Raw genomic sequence first — 21,196 nt, forward strand, 5'->3', positions numbered from 1 at the left:
AAAGTAGTGAATATGTATAGGTACCCTGTGAATAGGGATGAAATCATTGTATAAACGTAGGATGGCTTGCTGCTTTGGGTATGCACATTTGTGGTGGAGAGATCCCCCACGCATCTGTGTGCAATAAACATACCTGTTGGCGTACAAGCTGGTGGAGCAACTGGGTAAAATGACTCTTTGTTCACCAATATGGTTAGATGGTCATAATCCACTTTATTTCCGTGATACAGTGACTTATATGCATTCTAGCAAGAGCTGTGCTCCACCAAGATTGGTTACATACAGAGGGTACAGGGTTACACGTAAGGCATGGGTAGGTCAGTATACCATAACAATCTGAGGGTCAGCCTCTGGGGCTGGCTAAACTCTGCCCACCTGCAGCTGCATATGGGGGGAAGCCACCCTGTGCCTGGTATCTAACTCCCAGAACGGATTCAAGGTCTTCCCAGCATGGGTTGCTCACGTTCATGATTTCTGTGTCCTCAGCCAGCAAGGATTTCTCCAACACATACCTACTTTATAACTACTGAGTTATAGAGTCATTTCCATATGTCACCACATTCCATGATGTCAGAATATTTCCACAATTCTCTATGGTAATTATGCAGTTCATAATCTTCACCAAAAATAGTCAATTTTGTCCCCTTTTTACTACCTACTTGCTGTAGTCAAGTCTGATGGAGACTTAGGCTATTTTGCAGAATGTCAGAACTAAAAGATAAGGCTGTATTTATGAGGGGGGGAAATAAATGACAGACATGACTCTGTGGAAGATTGCCTGTCTTCTTGCCTATACTTTGCCCTTTTTCTTCTCAAACCATAAATGTCTTAGTTACAATAGAAAATTCAGAAGTAGAGATTCTAACATCCAAGGGAGTTTTTGTACTGATGTATTGAAATATTTCATAATTTCATATATTCATAAAACATGAACTCCCATTAGTCCACATCCTCCCAAATTAGTTGTGTGGTAGTCTGTGATACATGCTAGTAGATAAGCTTCACATTGTCAATATGCCCTTATAGCATGGGCAGAAAAAAAAAAAAAAAAAAGCAAACTGGTTTATCTTTTTTTTTTTTTTAATTATCTGAAATAAGTTAAAACAGAAGAAAATTAAAAGAAGAATCTCCAGAACCATCTCTTGAAAACACTCATTAAGTAATTTATGAGGAAATGTTTCTTGGATTCTTCCCTCTCCTGACCCAAATCATACATAAGTTAATACAGTTACATATTTGAGAAGTCGCATCCCTTGAGAATTAGAATGACTTCACCTTCTAATAAAGTACTATGTCATCTACTATGGCAGATCAGTAGCTAGATGGAGTTGGATGATACAGATACACACAGTATGTAAGAGATTGCCCAACAGTCAATATAAGCACAAAAGAATTCCTGTATTATTTATTAAATTATATAAACACAATTTCTTTAAAAATACAAATACAAACAGGAAAAAAAAGGAAAATAACTCCTGTTGACTGTAGATAAACACACTTAAGTTTTCAATTTTGTTTCACTTCATATAAACTTCTTCTGTTTCCTTAGCAGAATCTTTGTAATTTTTCCCTTTGATTTTGATTGACATGTAAACAATCAGAGTTACAGACATATTAATTAATTTAGTGATTGAACACCATGACCAAACAGTGTTCATTAAATGGGAAAGTAAAATTCAATCACGACTAAACATGTTTATACAAGTCAACTTTGTTTGCAAAACATGAGGTTATTCAGATACATTTACACGGATGTGGAAGCGTACCATTATTCAAATAATTTTAAAAGGAGCACAACTCAAAGAAAAATGCCATTTTCTACTCCAGCAGAGCGTGTAATAGTTTGTCATTATAAGCAAAGTTTAACTTACACAAAAGTTCACTGCAGTTCCTTGCAAGCTTTAATCCAGAAGGAATGAATCACACTTCAGCAAGACACAACATATTGACATATTGTCTGCTTCTGGCTATCCATTTTTGACTGTTATTTTAGAGAAATAAAAGTTACTTTTCTCTCCTTATTCTTAGAGTTCTGTGTTGACTGTAAATACTGACAGATATCCAGTTGCCCACCTGAAACAGCTACTCAAAAATCTAAAATACACCTTGATATCCAGTTCACACCACCGGGATATGAATTTCAGACAGGATCTTTAGCACGCATTTACTTTGTAAGAGTTCTGATCGATTTTTAATTAATACAGGAGAGAGAAATGTCTAACACAGTGAGAAATCTCTATTATTAAATGATCACTGCTGGTGATTAAAAGCTTATTTTAAATTAATTCTATTGATACCCTGACACCTGCTGTCACATTGACAAATGTCAATCATAATCCTTTGGAACCCCCCTCTGACTGTTAACAACATGTACATTTCCTAATTTTAACTAGTAGGAAAATGAGCTTAGATGAGCAGTTAAAAGTTAAAAATAAGTTGCCCTTCTGATTAATACATAAATGAAGTAATTCTCCTCACAAGCAATGCATCACCTCTTCCTCATCGTCTGATCATTACTTGGAAATGCATTCCCTGCATTTCATCCTGTCTTGAAAATGTGCTGGGAATAGAATAGTAGTACAGAGAGCACTAGGCAGTGTCACAAATACACACTTTCAACATAACCATAAATACTGATATCACCTCTGGATTGAGAATTTCAATGTTATTTTCTATTTTAACCAGTCACAACTTCTATAAACAAGTAATTCTAATTTCTTTCCTTACCTGCCATTCAAGAGCTGTTGGTTTTTTTGGTTTTTTTTTGTTCTGGGCATATACAGAGATTGTGGACATCCTCCAGGGCCCTGATCTTTGGAGAGGTTATTCCACCTATTTGGGTTTCTTCAGAAGAATAAGCTGCAAAAAAGGTATTCAAGAAGGAAATTATTATTTCCAAGTGGCATTTTCAGGCTGTGAATAGCCCTAAAGGCCATAAAATGGGCTTAAGCATGTCCTGTCTTATTTACCTGCCCGTCTGCATTGCAGCCAGAGGCGGGAAAACAGGACAAGGAAACCCAGGCAACTTAGTTTCTTTGCCTGCGAGGGGTTTCATGGGGACTGCGCCCCTGCCCCGAGGTAGGTGTATGGCCCCCCATTCTGTGGAAGACAACAGCCTGGGGGTTCTTCCATTTCTGTGTCTACTTGGGTGATTGCCAGAGGTGATTGGGTGAGTGTGTGGTCAATGAGATCATTAGCCTCGGCCATTACCCTATAAATGGGGGTGAACAGGGGGAAAGGGGTTGGTGTGCTCATTCATTCTTCGCTGATCTGCCACTCCCTGCCCGTCGCCTCAGCCACCTCAAGCCACCTCAGCCAGCAGTCCAAGTGGAATTTGCCACAGGACTTCTGTTGGATATCTTCCTGCCTATGTTTTGGGCCACGGCCATCAGGACTAGTGAGTATTCTCCATTCTTTGTTCAAGTTGCTAAAGGATTTTAATCAACCTCACAAGCGGCTAATGAAGCTGCCGGACTCTCTACCAGAGACATTCTCTGAAACCTTTCCAAATTCCATTGTGCATAGACATTCTGTGCAATAGTTCTGCTAACTGCATCCCAGAACTTGTGTGAATACCTGTAAATAAGTTTGGTGGAATTATTTTGTGTATATTAATAAATATATCATAACTTTTAAATCTGCCTCATTGCATTTTACCCCAAACTCAGATTTCAACTAGTCCCATTTACAACACAGGCATAGCAGCAGCGTCTGCCCCTGTAGAGTGGGACTCCTACTATTGCCGTGTCTAGCTAAGATCAGACCAAAGATATTCACTGTGTTATGAAGGTATTGGCTGTGTTATGAAGGAGGAAATTTGAAAGGTTTTAGAAATGTCTTCGATAGAGAGTCTTGAAGCTTAATTCACCGCTTGTGAGGTTAACCAAATTCTTTTAGCAACTTGAATAAAGAATTCAGAATACTCACTAGTCTTCAGTCTTAATGTCTGTGTTCCAAAACCTATGTAGGAAAATGTACAGAGGAAGTCCTGTGGTGAATTCCACATGGGCTGCGATGTGCCTCGGCTGCTGGCATGCTGACAGACAAGGTCTCTCCATGGCTTCTCAGAAGATCATCAGATGTTCAGCTGTCTGGGCAGAGTAGAATCCAGTCTGGAGGCTAAGGTAGGCCAATTTGGTGCACCAGGGGTCAGCGACCCTCTCTGGGCTGGCACGGCAGGCTGAGGTGGTGGGTGAGCAAACAAACAAACAAGCATGCAAGCACCTTATTCACCGGTTTATCCCCTTTTATAGAACAATGGCCAAGACTAATGGTGACTTTGGCCACAATATCACCCAATCACCTTCTGGCAATCACCCAAATATACCCAAAAGAGGAAGAACCCACAAGCTGATCTCCTCCAAAATGGGGGCACATGCACCTTGCATGCAATAGGGGTGTGGATCTTATGAAACCCCTCTTATGTGACCAGACTAAACCAGACTAGGTTGTTTTGATTTTCTTTTGTCCTATTTTCCTGCCTCTGGCTGCAATGCAGACAGGCAGGTAAACATGTCTGGACAAGACAGGACATGCTCAAGCCTATTTTGTGACCTTTGGGACTCTCCATTACAGGCTGCCTCTGCATTCAGTATCCACTTCAAGGGGATGACCAATTTACAAGACATGCAGCAGCAAATGCTTTTATAACCCAGGTGTCCCTTAATGCCAAGTAGAGATTAATTCTCAAAAAAAGGAGGGCTTTGAATTACATGAAGTAGATGCCATTGTTAACAGCAGCCAGGAGATGCTTCATCTTCTATCATTTCCAGTAAATTCTTGTTTTATGAATGTATAGGGTTAACACTCCTGGGGGAGTAACTCTGAACCTGACCCTAGGGGTCTTGGCCCCTCCCCAGGGGTGGGCCACACTCCAGGTGATGGTTAGCCCACTCCCCCCACTTCCTGTGGTATAAAAGAGAGAGGAGCTCCCTATCTCTTCCTCTTTTTTCCTTCGCTCCCTCTTGGCACACACACGCACACTGCATACCAGCACACCACGTGGCAGCCACGAGGCAGAGACACCATCACATTGCTTGGGTTGTATCCATCCCTGTTTGTATTTTGCTGTGTTCCCTTCCTTATCCTTTGTAAACTTCCCTACCTCCAATACCTTTTCTAAGTTATTGTTAAGCTTTTCCTTTTTAACTTCCAAATCGAGCGAGATTGATTTATTTGGGTGTGCTTAGCTCTTTTCTCTCTCCCTATCTTTGGGAAAGGAGGGAGAAGAGGGGAGGGCACTCTATAAATTCTATAAATTGTCATTGGGTCTATTAAATTTATTAGAGTCTCTGGGAACCTGCATTAGAACCCAAGACAATGAACATAATTGTTAGACTAAACGCATCCATTTATATCATCATGAAACTTGCATGGCATTAATGTAAAAGTGTTGATGCAGCTTAAACTCACATCTATTCCTTTCACAATAAGTGTGGACTACAAGCACAAATACAGATACCACAGCTCACTGAAAGTGTGGCAGTAGTTTAAACAGCAACTCCAATTACCCTCACCAGCAGCTGAAACCACACATCCAGAGTTAGGTACAGCTCAAACAGCTTCTACAAACCAACCAGGAAAGGCTTTTTATTCTCTGGCTGATGAGACACTTCATACCTCAATTCTTTCTCTAAGTGTACTTTTTGCTTATTAATAGTCTGCCACATTACTATGGCACTAACCAGTATCTTTTCAAGTTTCTTTATGACAGTAACACTTTGCACAGTGTCTGTTGAAGCTGTTCCCTTAGGAGCTATAGGATCTGAGCTTGCAGGTAACTCAGGGAGCCATCAGCAAATATTTCCAGAGCCTTGGGCACTCATGGCATTCCATATTTTAATTAAAAAACAAAACAAAACAAAACAAAACCAGTCATCTGGGAGAGGCTGATAAGGTGCTTTTAAGTGGAAAGTATCAGAGTTAGAACTAAAGGAACAAGAGGAAAAGGAGGCATGGCAGTGTTAGTAAGATGCTGCAGGCAATAAACATTTACAGAAAAAGAAAGGAGATGTATCCAAGAAGTTAACACATATATAACATGCTTAAAGAAAAAACATGGGCAAACTAATTCAAATACATTGTATCTGCTCCACTCAGATGATTAAAAATTAAAATATATACCACTAGCTGGCATTTTTTAATTTTATCTTTAGCATTTTTTTTTTTACCAAATTAACACCCATATTCCATTTCTACAGGTTAGTACAGCATTGAATGAAGACAGAATGATTTATACACAATGGTCTCCTCTTTTCATGTGTCTCAATGTGCCCCAATTTATAAATGACAAATTTTAACCTACCACAGATAGAAAGTTGTTTTTACATTTGTAATACACAACTGAATTTAAATCATGACAGTAATTTATTGGCCAGACAATAAACCTATTAGTCATGCACAAAAGATACTTTACTCGACAGTTTCCTAACTGATGGCACTGATATATTAATAAGTTAGCTGATTTATAAAGTATAACATTGACTCATAACAGCAAAATCTGGAAAGCAAGTTAGAAGAGAACAATTTTCGTTCAGGTACCTAGCTTTTATTGCTCACATTTTTCCAACTAATAAACTAAGAAATTACAATTATTTCTCACATATAGGAAGAGCAAAACTAACATAAAATCAGCACACCAATCCTAGAGGTAATTGATATGTAACTATATAATTATTTGTGCTACCTTGCCATGTAGAAAAGAAGTGTCTTCCTCTCTCAGTTGTTCCTAGGTCACCAAAGATTTCTTGCACTCATCACGGCCATGATTTTCTGAAGAAATTCATATTCTAAATCTTCCCAGTCTGCACAAAGCATCCTAATCATAGCATTCCCTCAAATAAATATTTTATTATATTTAGCTGATTTTTTTTCTTGCCAACCTTTGTTTCTAAGCAGCTGTCTGCAAGAGGACATTTACCTTGACCTTCTCCTGGGGGTGGAGCTCCCAGGTATGCCTGATATCTCTGGTGCCCCTGGTGGCCCAGGTGCCCTTAGTTAGGCAGAACTGACTTCTGTTTTACCCCAGGTAGGGAAGAGAAACAGTCCACAGACAGATCAGCTGAAAAACAACAGAAAGACCTTTTGCAGCACAGTCTTGCAGCAGCTTGAGGATAAATATTTGGTTGGTCAAACAAAATATTTTGTTTCATTTTTTCAGCTCTACAAGCAATTGAGAAACCTGTTTAACCTGTTGAAACTGATACAGGGTTTTTAATGCCCAGAGGTGAGTGAAAGCTGCAGGACAAAGATCACAGAATCACGGAATGGTTTGAGTTGAAAGGGACCTTTAAAGGTCATCTAGTCCACCCCCCTTGCAGTCAGTAGGGAAATCTCCAACTAGAGTAGGCTTCTCAGAGTTTGGTCCAACCCAACCAGGAATGTTTCCAGGGATGGGGCATCTACCATCTCCTTGGGCAACCTGTGCCACTATTTCAGCACCCTCAGTTATAAAAAAAAAACAAAATCTTCACTGTATCTAGTCTAAATCTCCAATCTTTTAGTATAAAATTGTTACCCCTTGTGCTGTTGCAACAGGTCTTGCTACCCCAAACATGATGAATTCAGTTTGCAGTGGAGTCCTACATTTTTTACTAACTGTGGTGGAGGGTCACATAGGCCCAAATGGCTGTGTTTACAAATCTATTCTTGCCTGGACATGTTGTCCCCCTGAAAGGTGTTGTCCTGCTCAAACCAGGAGAAAACAAATTAAGGGGGACAAAGGAGCACAATAAGCCTGGTGCCTTCAAGTCTGGCCTGCCTGCTTGCAAGGTTGAAGTAAACACATTGTGTAAGCTCATGCACCTAGGGTGGGGATCCACCTGAGCCCCCTCCATATTTGGGGGCACCAGACCCGTGGATTTCACCTTTTTTGGCATGTTTTGGCCTGCTGCCAGACTCTTATTGGACAGAATTGTGGCCAAGGACCATCAATCTCAGGCTCATACCTCATATGAGGGGCAACTTAGTGTTCCTGCCACCCTCCTCCACCCACTGCTTCCAGCCTCTTCGCTGCTTTGGGACCATCGCCGCTGCATGATTTCAACCCATGGTACTTTGCACCGGTCCCGGGGAAAATTCCAGCCGCCGCCCCTGCTCGTCGTTCCCAGCTTGATTGTGCCCGTGGAGCTTCCTCAGACAGCGCACCCTAATACAATATTTGAACTATCCAGGTCCACAAGGATCAACAGCATGGCCATTGCCATACATATCTGGGACCACAGAGACTATGACTCCAGCCAGTGAGTAGCTGAGCAATCTCCATTTAAACAAGCATAGACTTTCAGTAACTTTACCTGTGGCACCTTTTATGTCGCAAGACTCTCTATCCAAAATCTTTTCAAACCTCTACTAAGCTGTAAATAGATATTCTGTAAAGTAATTTCGCAACTGCATACAAAGGACTTGTGTAGGTTAATTGTATATAAGTTTCGGGGGGAGGGGGAATTCTATTTGTATATAACATTAAATTTTTTAAAGCCTTTTAAGTTCGGCCTCATATTTAGTCCCCCCAAACCCAAACAAAATCTTTTCACAACACTAACAAGGAAAATTCAAAGAAATCAAAGTATTTCACTGTCTTTCTGCTTCTGTAGAATACAACCAAAGGGTAAGGCTTCTCTTTAACACTATAAGGGAATAAGGCACAGTACATCATGGTACCTGCTGGAGGCAGTGGTATGGCTTCAATTGCTAGGAGCTGGTCATCAGTAATTACTTTGTGTGCTCATGCCAAATCCTGAAGCTAAAGTTTGTGTCATGCTCCTTTGGGAGGACATAATGCATCAGGCTCATGGCAAAGAGTTTTCAGTGAATGAAAGTATTGCTGAGAACAGGCCCAGGTGCATTAAAACTGATAACTGGGACATAATTGCTACAAGCAGAGCAGCCCTTTTGCTACAGCTTTTTATTAGCAGCTTCTGTAAGTGACTGAGATGCAAGGGTTCATAATACAACATGTTCAATTGCAAATAATTATCTGAATATTTGGATACAGTTCTTAAGGTTTTTTTTCTGTTCTGATCATAGTTAGTTTCTTTCTGTTTTTATCCCCAGGAAGGCAATCTGGTTTGAAACAGGACTTTTAAATCTCCCCCAGTAATTTTATCCTTTTAGCATCCTGATTCTTCAGATGATAAGATGTGATCATGTTTATGATCCAGACACTAATCTCTGATTAGAGAATAAGCTGAGTATGGACATCAGAAAAGAACCTCATGTTGACTGTGTTGTCAGTTCTTAGTTAGGGACTAAATGTCTAACCCATGAAACAGATGTGTCTTAACGAAAGGAACAGACTAATGAAGAAAGGACTTTTTTTAGAGAGCCATGATTCCACTTGTTCACAATAATGGATTCCACTTGTTCACAATAATGGATTCCACTTGTTCACAATAATGTCTGGAATTTTCTACATACTACTATTTTGTCACTAATTTCATCAAGACACTAAATCTAATTAGAGCACAGGGGTTCTTGAGGGAGGTCAGTCCCCAGCTAGACTGCTCCAACTCTGAAAACAGAGAACAAACATGAGCTAAGAAATGCTGGCTTTAAAATCTAAGGGCAGGGAAAACCATCTCAGACTGGACTTTTGAGTATTAAGTCTTAGTTGGGGGGACAATTAATGTTTATCTCAAGGACAAAAAATGCCTTTACAGGTATTAGTATTAGCACAATATTTATTTCTGTTTTCAAAGAAGCATAAGGCTCCTAACACAGTGTATTTCAGTGGGAACAAGTGGGTATTTAATTCCTTTAACATTGCTCAATAAACCTTATCTAGACAGTGTGAGTGCGTCCTGAAGATGGGTGAGAAACACAGACTAACTCAAGAGGGACTGCCAATCTCTCTCTTAAGGTTGGAGGTTGCATTAAATCAAAACTAGGGGCACTAGTTCTGTCAGTTGTATCTGTAGGAGTGCATGACTCTAAAGTAAACTAAAAGTAGTCAGGAATCCACTATTTCAAGAGGAACACAAGCAAACATAAGCAAAGAATTACTTTTTCAAAGTCACTTTAACAACATTCTTCTGATCAAAGAAGATATCTAGGATTTTAAAAACAATCTTAAACAGGAAGTTATCCCTAACCGGAGGTATCAGTACTGCATTCATAAAGCTTTGGGAATTTTGATTTACAGGTATTAATGGCTAGATAAGTAACCAGAATCCTGTCCTCACTCTTTCAGGTGTAACAGTCAGAAGGAGGGGAAAGACAGGAACCATTTTCTTAGTTATTTTGCACAAAATGGTCTTGCATAAAACTGACTTTTTTTCACAAGAGTCCTCACAAGAAACCACAATTGTTTAGAGCAGTTGAGTTGTATGAAAGTGACCCATCTGATTCTTAGTAACCAGAGGAAGAGGAAAGCTTGCTACAGAAGAAGTTGAAACCACTAAAATGGAAATGTATTGATTGTTTCTCCTAGGTTCAGGTCACTGAACTCTAAAATAAGAAATTTAGGAATTTAGAAGAATCATTACAAAGATCAAACATTAAATTCGATTCCTGCTCAACAGTTCACTTTTAAGATACTGTATGTTCTGTTCTGGGGCCTTTGTGTCACTAAACACTTGTAAATATGTCCAGCAATGTGAACTGAAGATTTTGCATGAATAAATTACCTCATTTTCAATTCTGTAATGCAAAATATAATGAAAGGAGGCAAACAGACTTTTAAAAGTATATTACAATCACAAGGAATAAATGCATGATAAGCAAACATAGGTAAGGTGTCAGACCTAGACACCCAACCATATATAGTTAAAACCATTTTTGAGAATCTAAAGATCCTTGTTAAGCAAGAAATTTAAGCACATGGATAGTTGTTACTGACCTAGAAGACAAGTGAAGTGAACATCATTCCCACTGTAACTTTCACATGCTTAAAGTCAAATGCTGTCAATTATTTTGGAAATCAAGCAGAAAAGACTGTATGACTAGACAGAAAACTCTGACAACATGCTTTCATTCCAAGAAGCTTTGGTGTAATAATCATGGTAATGCATAAATAATTTATCTTACAGTTTAATAATTCCTTCAGAATACCATAGCCACATGTCAACAATTGCAATTTTCATCACAGTGTAACACTTCACAGGGTTTGTAACACAGACAGTTCTAAAAACTTACCATTTGCTTGCATAAAGGTGCATCTAAGTACAAATAAAATAGCTTGTCACTTTGCCTTCATTTAAAGAAGATTAAAATAAACCACCTGTCATCTTTTATCAAAGTCTTTTGCTTCTGTCATTAACAAATTCAAATCCCATTCTTCCCCATTTACTAATAATTTCTAATCAAACTGAAAACAGGACCTGCAAAAAGTCATGGAGAAAATGCACAGAGATATTTCCAGATGTGTCAGATTCATGCATCTAACGTAACACTGATTCTGCTAAAATACAGGGAGAAAAGCATAAACCTGTGTTGAGTGTAATAATATTTGGCTTCCTTAGAAGTAAAAGCTATATCAATGACTACTCATTTAGAACAGGAAATAAGAGGAAAATTGGAACACTGACCAAAAAAAAAAAAAAAAAAAGGGGTGGTGGTAATAAATGTTATGAGCTATTTAAGCAAAATACAGAGAATCCAAATGATCAAATGATTCTGGCACTAATGAACATAAAATCTGGATTCATCTAGAACCAATTTTTGAGTGGATGAGCTGAAAACTTTTGAAATATTCAGCTCCTCCCTCCAAGAACTCAAAAAGGTACAGACCAGAAACAAAGTGAATGGCAGCTCTCTTTTGATGAGCTATGCAGTATCTGAACCAAACACTTAAAAACTAACTGGTGCAGTTGCCAAGGGTTAGAGCTACTGCAGGTGTAGTTTGAAAAAAGGCTACAAAGGTCATCAAGCCTCAGTAGGTACTTGACGCCTACTTATGTATTTGGAGGTCCTTGTTGATACAAAATTAATAACAGGTGATAGTATCGATAAAGTTCTTTATAAAAACTATTCTGTTATTCAATATATCAAAATTTGTCCTCCAAGTCTCCAGAAAGCTTTTGTGTTTCAGAGACAGAGAAACATTTAAGCAATATTTTCCCCAGGTGTGCATTTACCTGTGTGTGGCTGGCTCACCTGCTTGACAAATCAGTCTGCACTGAAGTGTCAAACTGCAGACATCAGCAGAAGGCATTTTGGTCCTGTCATCAGCAGACAACTTCAGACTCTATAATTGGTTACCATCTGGGATATATATGTTTTTTTTCAAAGCTACAATAATTTTATTTTGCAAATTTTTAAGAGATGGCAGAGCAAGCAAAAGGAATGTAGGCTACACAGCTTCAGAGGGAGTTAACAGAAAACAAAAGATACACAGACAAAATAATCAAAAGAGAATGATACAGACAGTGGAACATAAAATAAAAATACACTAAGTGATTAAAATATTAGTTACTTGAGATTGGAAATATGGAGAACTCTTAAAGAAGTAAAAAACAGAGATTATCATAAAATATTGCTCTGCCTAGTGAAGATAATTGAAGATAAAAAATGCAGCTCTAAAAAAAAATAAATTGAAAATTAAAAGAAACATCCTAAAACAAATGGAACAGAAGAAATTGCAAAAGAAACTGTGCAAATGAAGAAAGTAATAATGATAAATGGCAAGGCAAAAAGACTTGCTCAAGGGAGCAAGCTGTTCAGTTATAAGGGAAGCCAAAAGTAATCTCGCAAAAGTTCAAAAGAAAAAAGAAAGTAAAGGTGGCTAAGCTCTTCTGTAGATCATTTCCCACATCTCTTTTTCACTGTTAATATAGTTAGAGATGAAAAAAAAAATGTGAATTGCATTACATCATGTTTGGAATGTGACACAGAATCATGGAATGGTTTAGGTTGCAAGGGACATGATTAGACAGTGTGAAACCACAAGATGAATCCATTTGATATGGGAAAAAGGGATAGAGAACACAGAGTGCAACAACCTAGTTAAATCATTAACTGCGTGAGCACCAATATTAAGCATCATCAATCAGACAAACACAAAGGAGGTGAGTTAAGCTTGAGAGGGTCTTGAAACACTCTCATGGAGAAGAATAGTATATTCAAAGAGGAAAACATTGGAAATTTAGCCAAGAATGTCACCCATAACTGATGCCAGGTGGACAAAAGGTAGAGAGGTCAGTCTGAGGAAGATATTGGCCTTCCTTCCAAAGACCCCAAAAGGCAACCACCAGGTGGTAATGAACATGCATAAAGAAGTAGGACATTATGGAAATGAGTTCCAGGAACTGATTGTAGTAACTCCACTGCGGGAGTTGAGCAGAACTGAATAGTCTGAGAAGTGAAAAGAACAGTCTGAGAACTGATAAGAGGCACAGCTGCAGGGAAGCAGCCTTGGGTAAAAGGTGGGAAAGTTTAACTGCTGTCTGTAAACTGAGCTGTATGAGGGGGCCTTGAAGGGGGGCATCAGGCTGGTCAGCCCTGGGAACAAGCAAATGTTGTGGCCAGCTGTGCAAAGGGGGATTAAGTGGGGTAGTTGCTCAGGTCTGCCTCTGTGCATGTGGACAGCTCATATTCTGGTATGTAAGCCTATCAAAAGTACACGCCCCTGTACTGAACTCCATGATATAAGCATCACACTTAGATTCAATAAATGGATTGACCATCTATATATCATACTGGTATAAGCTCATGTCTTTCCTGCTCCCACACAGCCTACTGAGGCCACTCAGTACTCCACGTATTCCCAGAACTAATTGTAATAACCCTACCCTGTACTGAATATGTATAATTTTGTAGCATTGATGGACTAATGCATGTTCATGTATAAAGTCATCCAAAATTCAAGTGTTCACACTTTTGTAAAGTTACTTTTAAAGATAAAAATCTTTTTCCTTCAGCTTTTTCTTGAAAAGTAGACTATATTTAGACTCTGGTGATGACATCATCAGAAAAGGTATTAAAAATTGAGTAGGAGAGACAGTGATGCTTTCTTTTTCTGATATCCTAAAGTGACATTCTCTTTCATTGATGACATTTGGCATGTGACCTTTTTATTTTCTGATGTAATCATTCAGGATAGTTTTGTTCTCATTCAAAAACTTAACTGACATTTTAATAATCTTGACAGATTCATGAACTTTAAGCTCTTTAAAAAAGAAACATTACTAGAAAATCAGTTCTCTAATAAGTAAGAAATCTGCTGCCTTAAACATGTATGAAACACCAAATGGAGAAAGTGGACTGTGGTGTACATTGAGGAGAAAGTATAGGAAACAAACGAAACCTGACTTAGTTGTATTAGGCTCACATTGCAAATTCCATCACTACCAACGTCCTTAAAAGTTAAAAAAACAGTCAATATTCCATTTATTTTTTTTTCTTCAGCTTTGTCTACACCATGAAGAAATATAGAAAATCTATTCTGTTTATAGAAAACTGCTGGCATTGCACCCCAGAGTAACAATTGTGACACCAATACGGTTAGATAGTTGTATTTTCACCAATAAATGCAACGCTGCATCTGCTTCCACCACAGCCTTACCTGCTTCTACAGAGTTCCCCGGCCATGGTCTGGGCTCACCAGCTACTGCCTCCTATTTGCAATGCCCTCCGTCCAGTGTCGCCGGTGACATTACTTACAATTTGAAATGTTCGCAGTTGATTGGTGTGTTCCCAAACCCCGGCCCATAAAATCACAGTCCTGCCCACTGACAGTCTGCAATACCTTGGTCCTTCTCAATCCAGGCTGTCCCTGTTCGGACGCCATTTGCTGGCGTTGCACCCCAGAGTAACAATTGTGACACCAATACGGTTAGATAATTGTTCTCCAATAATCCCCTTATTGAAGTGATACAGAGACTTACACGTGAACTTGGAAGAGGTGTGCATAGCTACCTCAGTTAAGATTGGTACATGTGAAAGGTACAGATAGGCTAAACTTACATTAACAACTTGTAGGGTCAGCCTTCTGCGGCCAGCAGGCCCTGTCTCCTGCAGCTGCACACGGGGGGTTGTTTTCACTGTCTTAGTTCCTGCCCCCAGGATTGACTCAAGAACATTTTGCAGCACGAGCTCCTCATGTTTATCAATTTGTGTCCTCTGTTAGCAAGAAATTCATCCACAATTCCCCCTTTTCCTTTTTGAGCAACCCAGACTTGATCTGCAATTTTACGCAGACTCTGTTCAACACAGGAGTAAATAATACAGTTACAAATCAATAACACTAAAATCAGAAAGAGAATGAACCTGTTAGAGCTTTGCTAGTAGCATTAGTTTGTTTAGCAAGCTAACAACCCAAGCTTATCTAACAACCCGAAAAGCTTTTTCTGGTGCTAAGAAAGTGACAGTAAGTCATTGGTTCAAAAGACCAGAAGATCCAGACAATCATCACAGTCACAGAAGAGTGCATGTACACCAGGTCTTCATTGGGCTCTGTGCAGTAAGCAATGTTGTAGAATCGTAGATGTATTTGGAGTTAACAGCGAAAGATGTCCTAGACTACAGGGTCTTCCCTTTACATGTGAAGGAATATCAGGCCAATCTCTATCCCCACAGATATTGTGCTCACCTAGTTGTCCAATATTCTTTCTCAGACTCCCATTGTTCTGGATTCACTCTATAATTTTCAGGAATCTTGACATTTTCACTGCATTCTTTTGCTATGACCTGCATTTGTTGTCTATTGTGCTCAAGAGCCACTAGTTTTTGAATATGATACAAAAGATACTCCCTTTTAGCCTTTTAGGCTATTAGGCCTAATTCTCACAATTCCTTTATTTGTTTTAAACATGCAGGCAGTGTTTCTCATTTTTTTGCAGGGCTCTTTGCAAAAAGACAGCAAGCACAGTGCCATCTTTGCCAATAAGTGGGTTTGGCCTTTATAACTGAGGCTGACCTGATCTCTATTTTGCAGTTGCCCATTCATTAAAACAGAATTACTGGAAGCTCATGAAAATACCCAAATTCATTAAGCATGATCAAAACCTATGGTCTATGCACACACAACCATTATCTCAAGTATCCCTCTCAAGTTCTTGTCACAATATCTGCCATCTGAGTGAGACTTCTGCTTACTGCCAAAGCAGGCTAGTCATAACAAGCTGGTATCCATCAAAAGCCTGTGAACATGAATGAACAAATGCACAAACAGATAAAAACATATTAATTCACTAGGCTAACAAATCCACTTGGCCTTGTCTAGGGTGAATCTCCCTGTATGATGTGACTAGAGAAATTTCAAATTTTTCCTTCTTCTCTCCTTCCTTTCCTCTCTGTCCCTTATCCCTCTTTCTTCCCCTCCTCCCCCCCCCCCCTTTTTTTTTTTTTTGGTTATATATGATCCTAGTGCTATCTAGATATACAGAAAAAAACTAAGAAAAAATAACCTACAATATCCCTATATCCTAAATCCTATCATTTTCATAGCATAAACTCTTAGCCTTAACTATATTATCAACTGAAAAATCTATCGACTGAAGGAAATCTGAGGAAAAACAAAGAAAATCCAAGAAATATGGTACCATGGCATCCAGGAAAATAAAAGACCTTAGAATCAGCACAGAAGAAATAATCATTAACCTATACATTCACAAAAACAATTTCTTACCATAATATTCCAATATAATAGCTACCAATTACTTAACACACTCTATTGGAACTACCTACTGGAACATATGGGGGGCTGTTTTCACCGTCTTAATTCCTGCCTCCAGGATGGACTCAAGGACACTTTACAGCATGAGTTCCTCATGTTTATCAATTTGTGTCCTCTGTTAGCAAGAAATTCATCCACAGAAAACAGCAAATTATAAACAAATTAGAATAATTTGGTAGAGCTTAAACATGAATCTGCATTAAATCATATAATCTCACTAGATGATTAAGCAAAGCCTAAGATCAATACCGAACAACTGGCAAAATTTTGGTAAGTCATATTTGAACACTGCGAACAATACAGTAAAGGTGGTGCAAACAGCTTACAGGACATCTTTTCCAAGTTCTGTTCTGTGCAGTCCTATTTTATTTCATATTAATGTTAATGACAGTTCTGCATGGAGTTTCTTCTTATAATCGAGATGTCAATGCCAGCTGTTGTTAAAGGCAGCCTAGACTTCCTAGAGGGCAAACCCAGTTCTGCTCAGTCTGCATCAGACACACAATTATTCCAGTATTACATGATCTAGAGGAATAAACAAGGTGGCACTTGAGGAAGGGCATCAGACCTGTTGGCCCTTTTGTCTCACTAAATTCTTGCCTCACACAGATAGTGCTGTGAGAATGGAGACATATCTAAACTCCTTATATCTGACTGTTGGAGATTTTTTTGTGTCTCCACTGATCTGTAAAATACCTGTCCTCCACATCTGAGAACTAACACCTGATTGTATATGAGATTATTGGATTTTTATTTGATAAGAATAAATACTTTCTTTTTTTGGAAAACTAGAAAATTTGTTGAAATGTTTATTTAAAGGTTTTTTATTGGTCGAGGAGAGTTATTTTGGTTTGTTTTCTTTGGTTTGGGTTTGGGGATTGTTGGTCTTGGGTTTTTGGTTGGTTGGTTTGGTTTGGCTACTGCTGAAGAGGCAGCCCCACATCATCCAGTCAGCTGCTGGCAGATTTAACTGGAAGAGGCCATGTACAATAAAAATTTCATGACCTTCACAAAGCTCAGTTGTCCAAAAGGAAATCAAATTGGGTTTGGGTTGAGATACTGAACAATGATATACTCCTAAAATTGGCTACATTTGGTCTAAGCAGTTTACAATCATCTATGACCTTCCACAGTATGGGAGATTTTGCACATTTCATGACAAACACATCACTTTGGAGGAGCAAATCAATATACAATTGCAATAGCTATAAAAATGATAAACCCATTCCAGATAGTCAGTTTGATATATAACTAATGAGAAGCAGTTCCAAGCAATGTAAAACTAGTGAAATTACACTGGATTTGCCCTGGCATAATTGAGATGACAATATAGCCTACTGTCCTGGAGTCCTGTATACCCCTAAATTCCTCTCCCTCTGTGGCTTGAATGGGAGAGGAAAAGCCACCTAATCCCCCCACCCCGCCTTGCCCTGCAGGCGTGAAGGGGGAGAGCAAGGGGCCCTTCCGGCACAAGGGGTGCCTGTGCAGTGCCTGCACTGGAATTGGGCTGTAATTGGCTGTGGTCTTCGCGCCTAGGAAGTGGTAACTCTGCTCTTTGTCTAGAGAGGGTATAAATATTGGGGGACTTCCTGCGTTTGGGGTTTGTGCCTGCCTGAGACTTCTCCCCCCTCTCTCGCCTGGCCTGTATACAGAAAGAGCCCAACTCTCCAAAGGACTGCTTCACCCATTAACGTCCTTTGTGCAGACCTTAACGACCCTTAACAACTCTTCTATGGCATCAGGAGAGAGCGAGAGCACAGGCCACTGGACCAAGCCAGCCTGACCGTGAGTTATTTTGGCTCAGCTTTATTGTTAAGTGGAAATGCTATTCATTAATAGCTAAAGCCTTTTCCAACTTCTGACTTCCAAAATAGTAAGATTATCAACGGCAGCCTGTAGATCTTCTCAAACAAACTGAATCTGGTAATTAAAACTAAATTAATTTCTGTATATAGTTTTGGGGGCAGGTTTTCAGGAAAATAAAATAACTCTATTTTTATATAAATTCCTGACTCGGCCACATTAATTCCCTGCCTTCACAACACCTACTTTGCATTAAAGGTGGTTCTGAACCTGGAGCATTTAGATCAGGTCTTGTGCTGAAGCAATCATATCAAGTCATTCATATGGCCACGGATCTGCAAGCAGCAGATGGGGTACAACTGACACAGAGGGGGAGAAGGACCCTGGCACATCAGGTGGCTGGGCTTGTTGAGAGGGCTTTAAACTAGAGTGGAAGGGGGAGGGGGTTAAATGTGACAGCACTAGAGATAAATCAAAGGAAATTGAGGATGGTAGGCCAGAGATAGGGGTAAAAGCAGCAGCCCAGCTGAAGCCTTGGTGCAGGAGGAAAACTATGATGTTGTCGCCATCACATAAACGTGGTGGGATGACTCACATGATTGGAGTGCTGTAATCAATGTCTACAGACTCTTCAGGAGAGACAGGCAAGGGAGAAGAGGTGGGCGAGTGGCTCTGTATATTAGGGATGCTCTGGATGTGATGGGTCTAGAAATCAAGGATAATCAAGTTGAGTCATTACGAGTGAGAATTAAGGGGAAGGCCAACAAGACTGATATCCTGGTTGGAGTCTGTTACAGACCACCCAACCAGGAAGAAGAGGTTGATTTATTACTCTTTAAACAGCTGGAGGCTGCCTCAAGATCACCTGCCCTTGTTCTGGTGGGCGACTTTAACCTACCAGACATCTGCTGGGACTTAAACACTGCAGAGAAGAGGCAGTCTAGAAGGTTTCTAGAGAGTGTGGAAGACAATTTCTTATCTCAGCTGTTCCATGAGCCTACCAGGGGGGCAGCCCTGCTTGACCTGCTGCTCACAAATAGAGAGGGGTTGGTAGGAGATGTGGTGGCTAAGCTGTCAGCCCATGGCTTGGATGGCAACACTCTGTGCTGGGTTAGGAACTGGCTGGAGGGCTGAGCCCAGAGAGTGGTGGTGAATGATGCCACATCCAGCTGGTGGCCGGGCACTAGCAGTGTCCCTCAGGGATCAGTGCTGGGCCCCATCCTCTTTAACATCTTCATAGATGATCTGGATGAGGGCATCGAGTCAGTCATCAGCAAGTGTGCAGATGACACCGAGCTGGGGGCAGATGTGGCTGGGTTGGAGGGCAGAAGGGCTCTGCAGCAGGACCTTGACCACCTGGACAGATGGGCAGAATCCAAGGGGATGGTGTTCAATAGCTCCAAGTGCAGGGTGCTGCACTTTGGCTACAACAAGCCCATGCAGAGATACAGGCTGGGGTCGGAGTGGCTGAAGAGCAGCCAGACAGAGAGGGATCTAGGGGTGCTGATCGATACCTGCCTGAACATGAGCCAACAGGGCAAGGAGCTGCTGAAGGAATGAAAGATTAAAATGAGAGTGTATTGCCTTTGGAAAAAAGGGGAGGTTTCCCAGGAAAAGTTCAAGGAAGCTGCTAGGTCTTGTAGAAGAAAAATAAGAGAGGCAAAAGCCCATTTAGAATTTAGGCTGCCACTGCTGGTAAGGAGAATAAAAAATGTTTCTATAAATATCTGAATGGCAGAGAAGGGCCAAGGACAAGCTCCAGTCCTTATTATATAGAGAGGGGTATAGAGTGACAAAGGATGAGGAAAAGGCAGAGGTGCTTAACACCTTCTTTGCCTCAATCTTCACTAGTGGGACAGATTGTCTCCAGGACAGCTGGACTCCTGAAGTGGTGGATGGAGTCAGGGAGCAGTATAGTCCCCCTCTAATCCATGAGGAAGCAGTAAGGGACCTGCTGAGACACTTGGATCCTCACAAGCCCATGGGACCGGATGGGATCCATCCTAGGGTGCTGAGAGAGCTGGCAGCTGAGCTGGCCAAGCCACTCTCCATCATTTATCAACAGTCCTGGCTCACTGGAGAGGTTTCTGAAGACTGGAAGCTGCCAATGTGATACCCATCTACAAGAAGGGTTGTAAGGAGGAGCCAGAAAACTACAGAGCTGTGAGCCTGACCTCAGTGCCAGGTGTGCTAGTTTGAAGCAAGCTGGAATGTTTTGGTGAAAAGAACTAGATAATGGGCAGTGAAAAGGTAAATGTGGTTGTGTCTCCTTCCCTCATCAGTCTCGCTGAGAGTTCTGGGAAGAAGAAGGAAAACATTTGATAATATTCTCCATTTTGTCTCTCATTCTGCCTTTGTCTTCAGACCTAGCCACATCTCCTTAACCCCACTGCCACTAACCTTCCTCCCTAACCTCTTGGCCGCACCTCTATTCTTCCTGGGAACTGGGGTAAGGTTGAGAGGGGCCAGGGAAGGTGTTGGGGTGGTTTGAGAGCCCCTCCTGGGGACTCAGGTTTCTGGGAGGGGAGTTGTGCTTCTGTATTGTTTATCCTTTGTATATTTCTGTATATAACTGTATATATTGCAAATATCTGCTTGTATATTTGCTGCTGTAAAATAAATAGCTTCATTTATATTCCTGGAGGCCTTCTGAGTTAGCTGGGGCAATTCCAAAAGTGTGGGGGGGTGGGTAAGAGCTCAAACCATCACACCAGGCAAGGTGATGGAACAGGTCATCTTGAGTGCCATCACAAAGCACCTACAGGATGGCCAAGGGATCAG

At 40.3% G+C, this 21,196-nt stretch overlaps 1 long non-coding RNA gene across 1 annotated transcript; it reads right to left on the reverse strand.

Annotated features, from left to right (window-relative positions):
• Window positions 1–1,078: 1,078 nt before the first annotated feature.
• Window positions 1,079–6,915, reverse strand: LOC135186978 (uncharacterized). The gene is made up of 3 exons (XR_010307156.1): window positions 6,686–6,915; window positions 2,728–2,859; window positions 1,079–1,981 (listed from the first exon to the last, which is right to left on the reverse strand). It is a non-coding gene; the product is annotated as an uncharacterized LOC135186978 (long non-coding RNA).
• Window positions 6,916–21,196: the final 14,281 nt, after the last annotated feature.

The sequence above is a fragment of the Pogoniulus pusillus genome, chromosome 26 (assembly GCF_015220805.1).
Source record: "Pogoniulus pusillus isolate bPogPus1 chromosome 26, bPogPus1.pri, whole genome shotgun sequence".
Classification (NCBI taxonomy): domain Eukaryota; kingdom Metazoa; phylum Chordata; class Aves; order Piciformes; family Lybiidae; genus Pogoniulus; species Pogoniulus pusillus.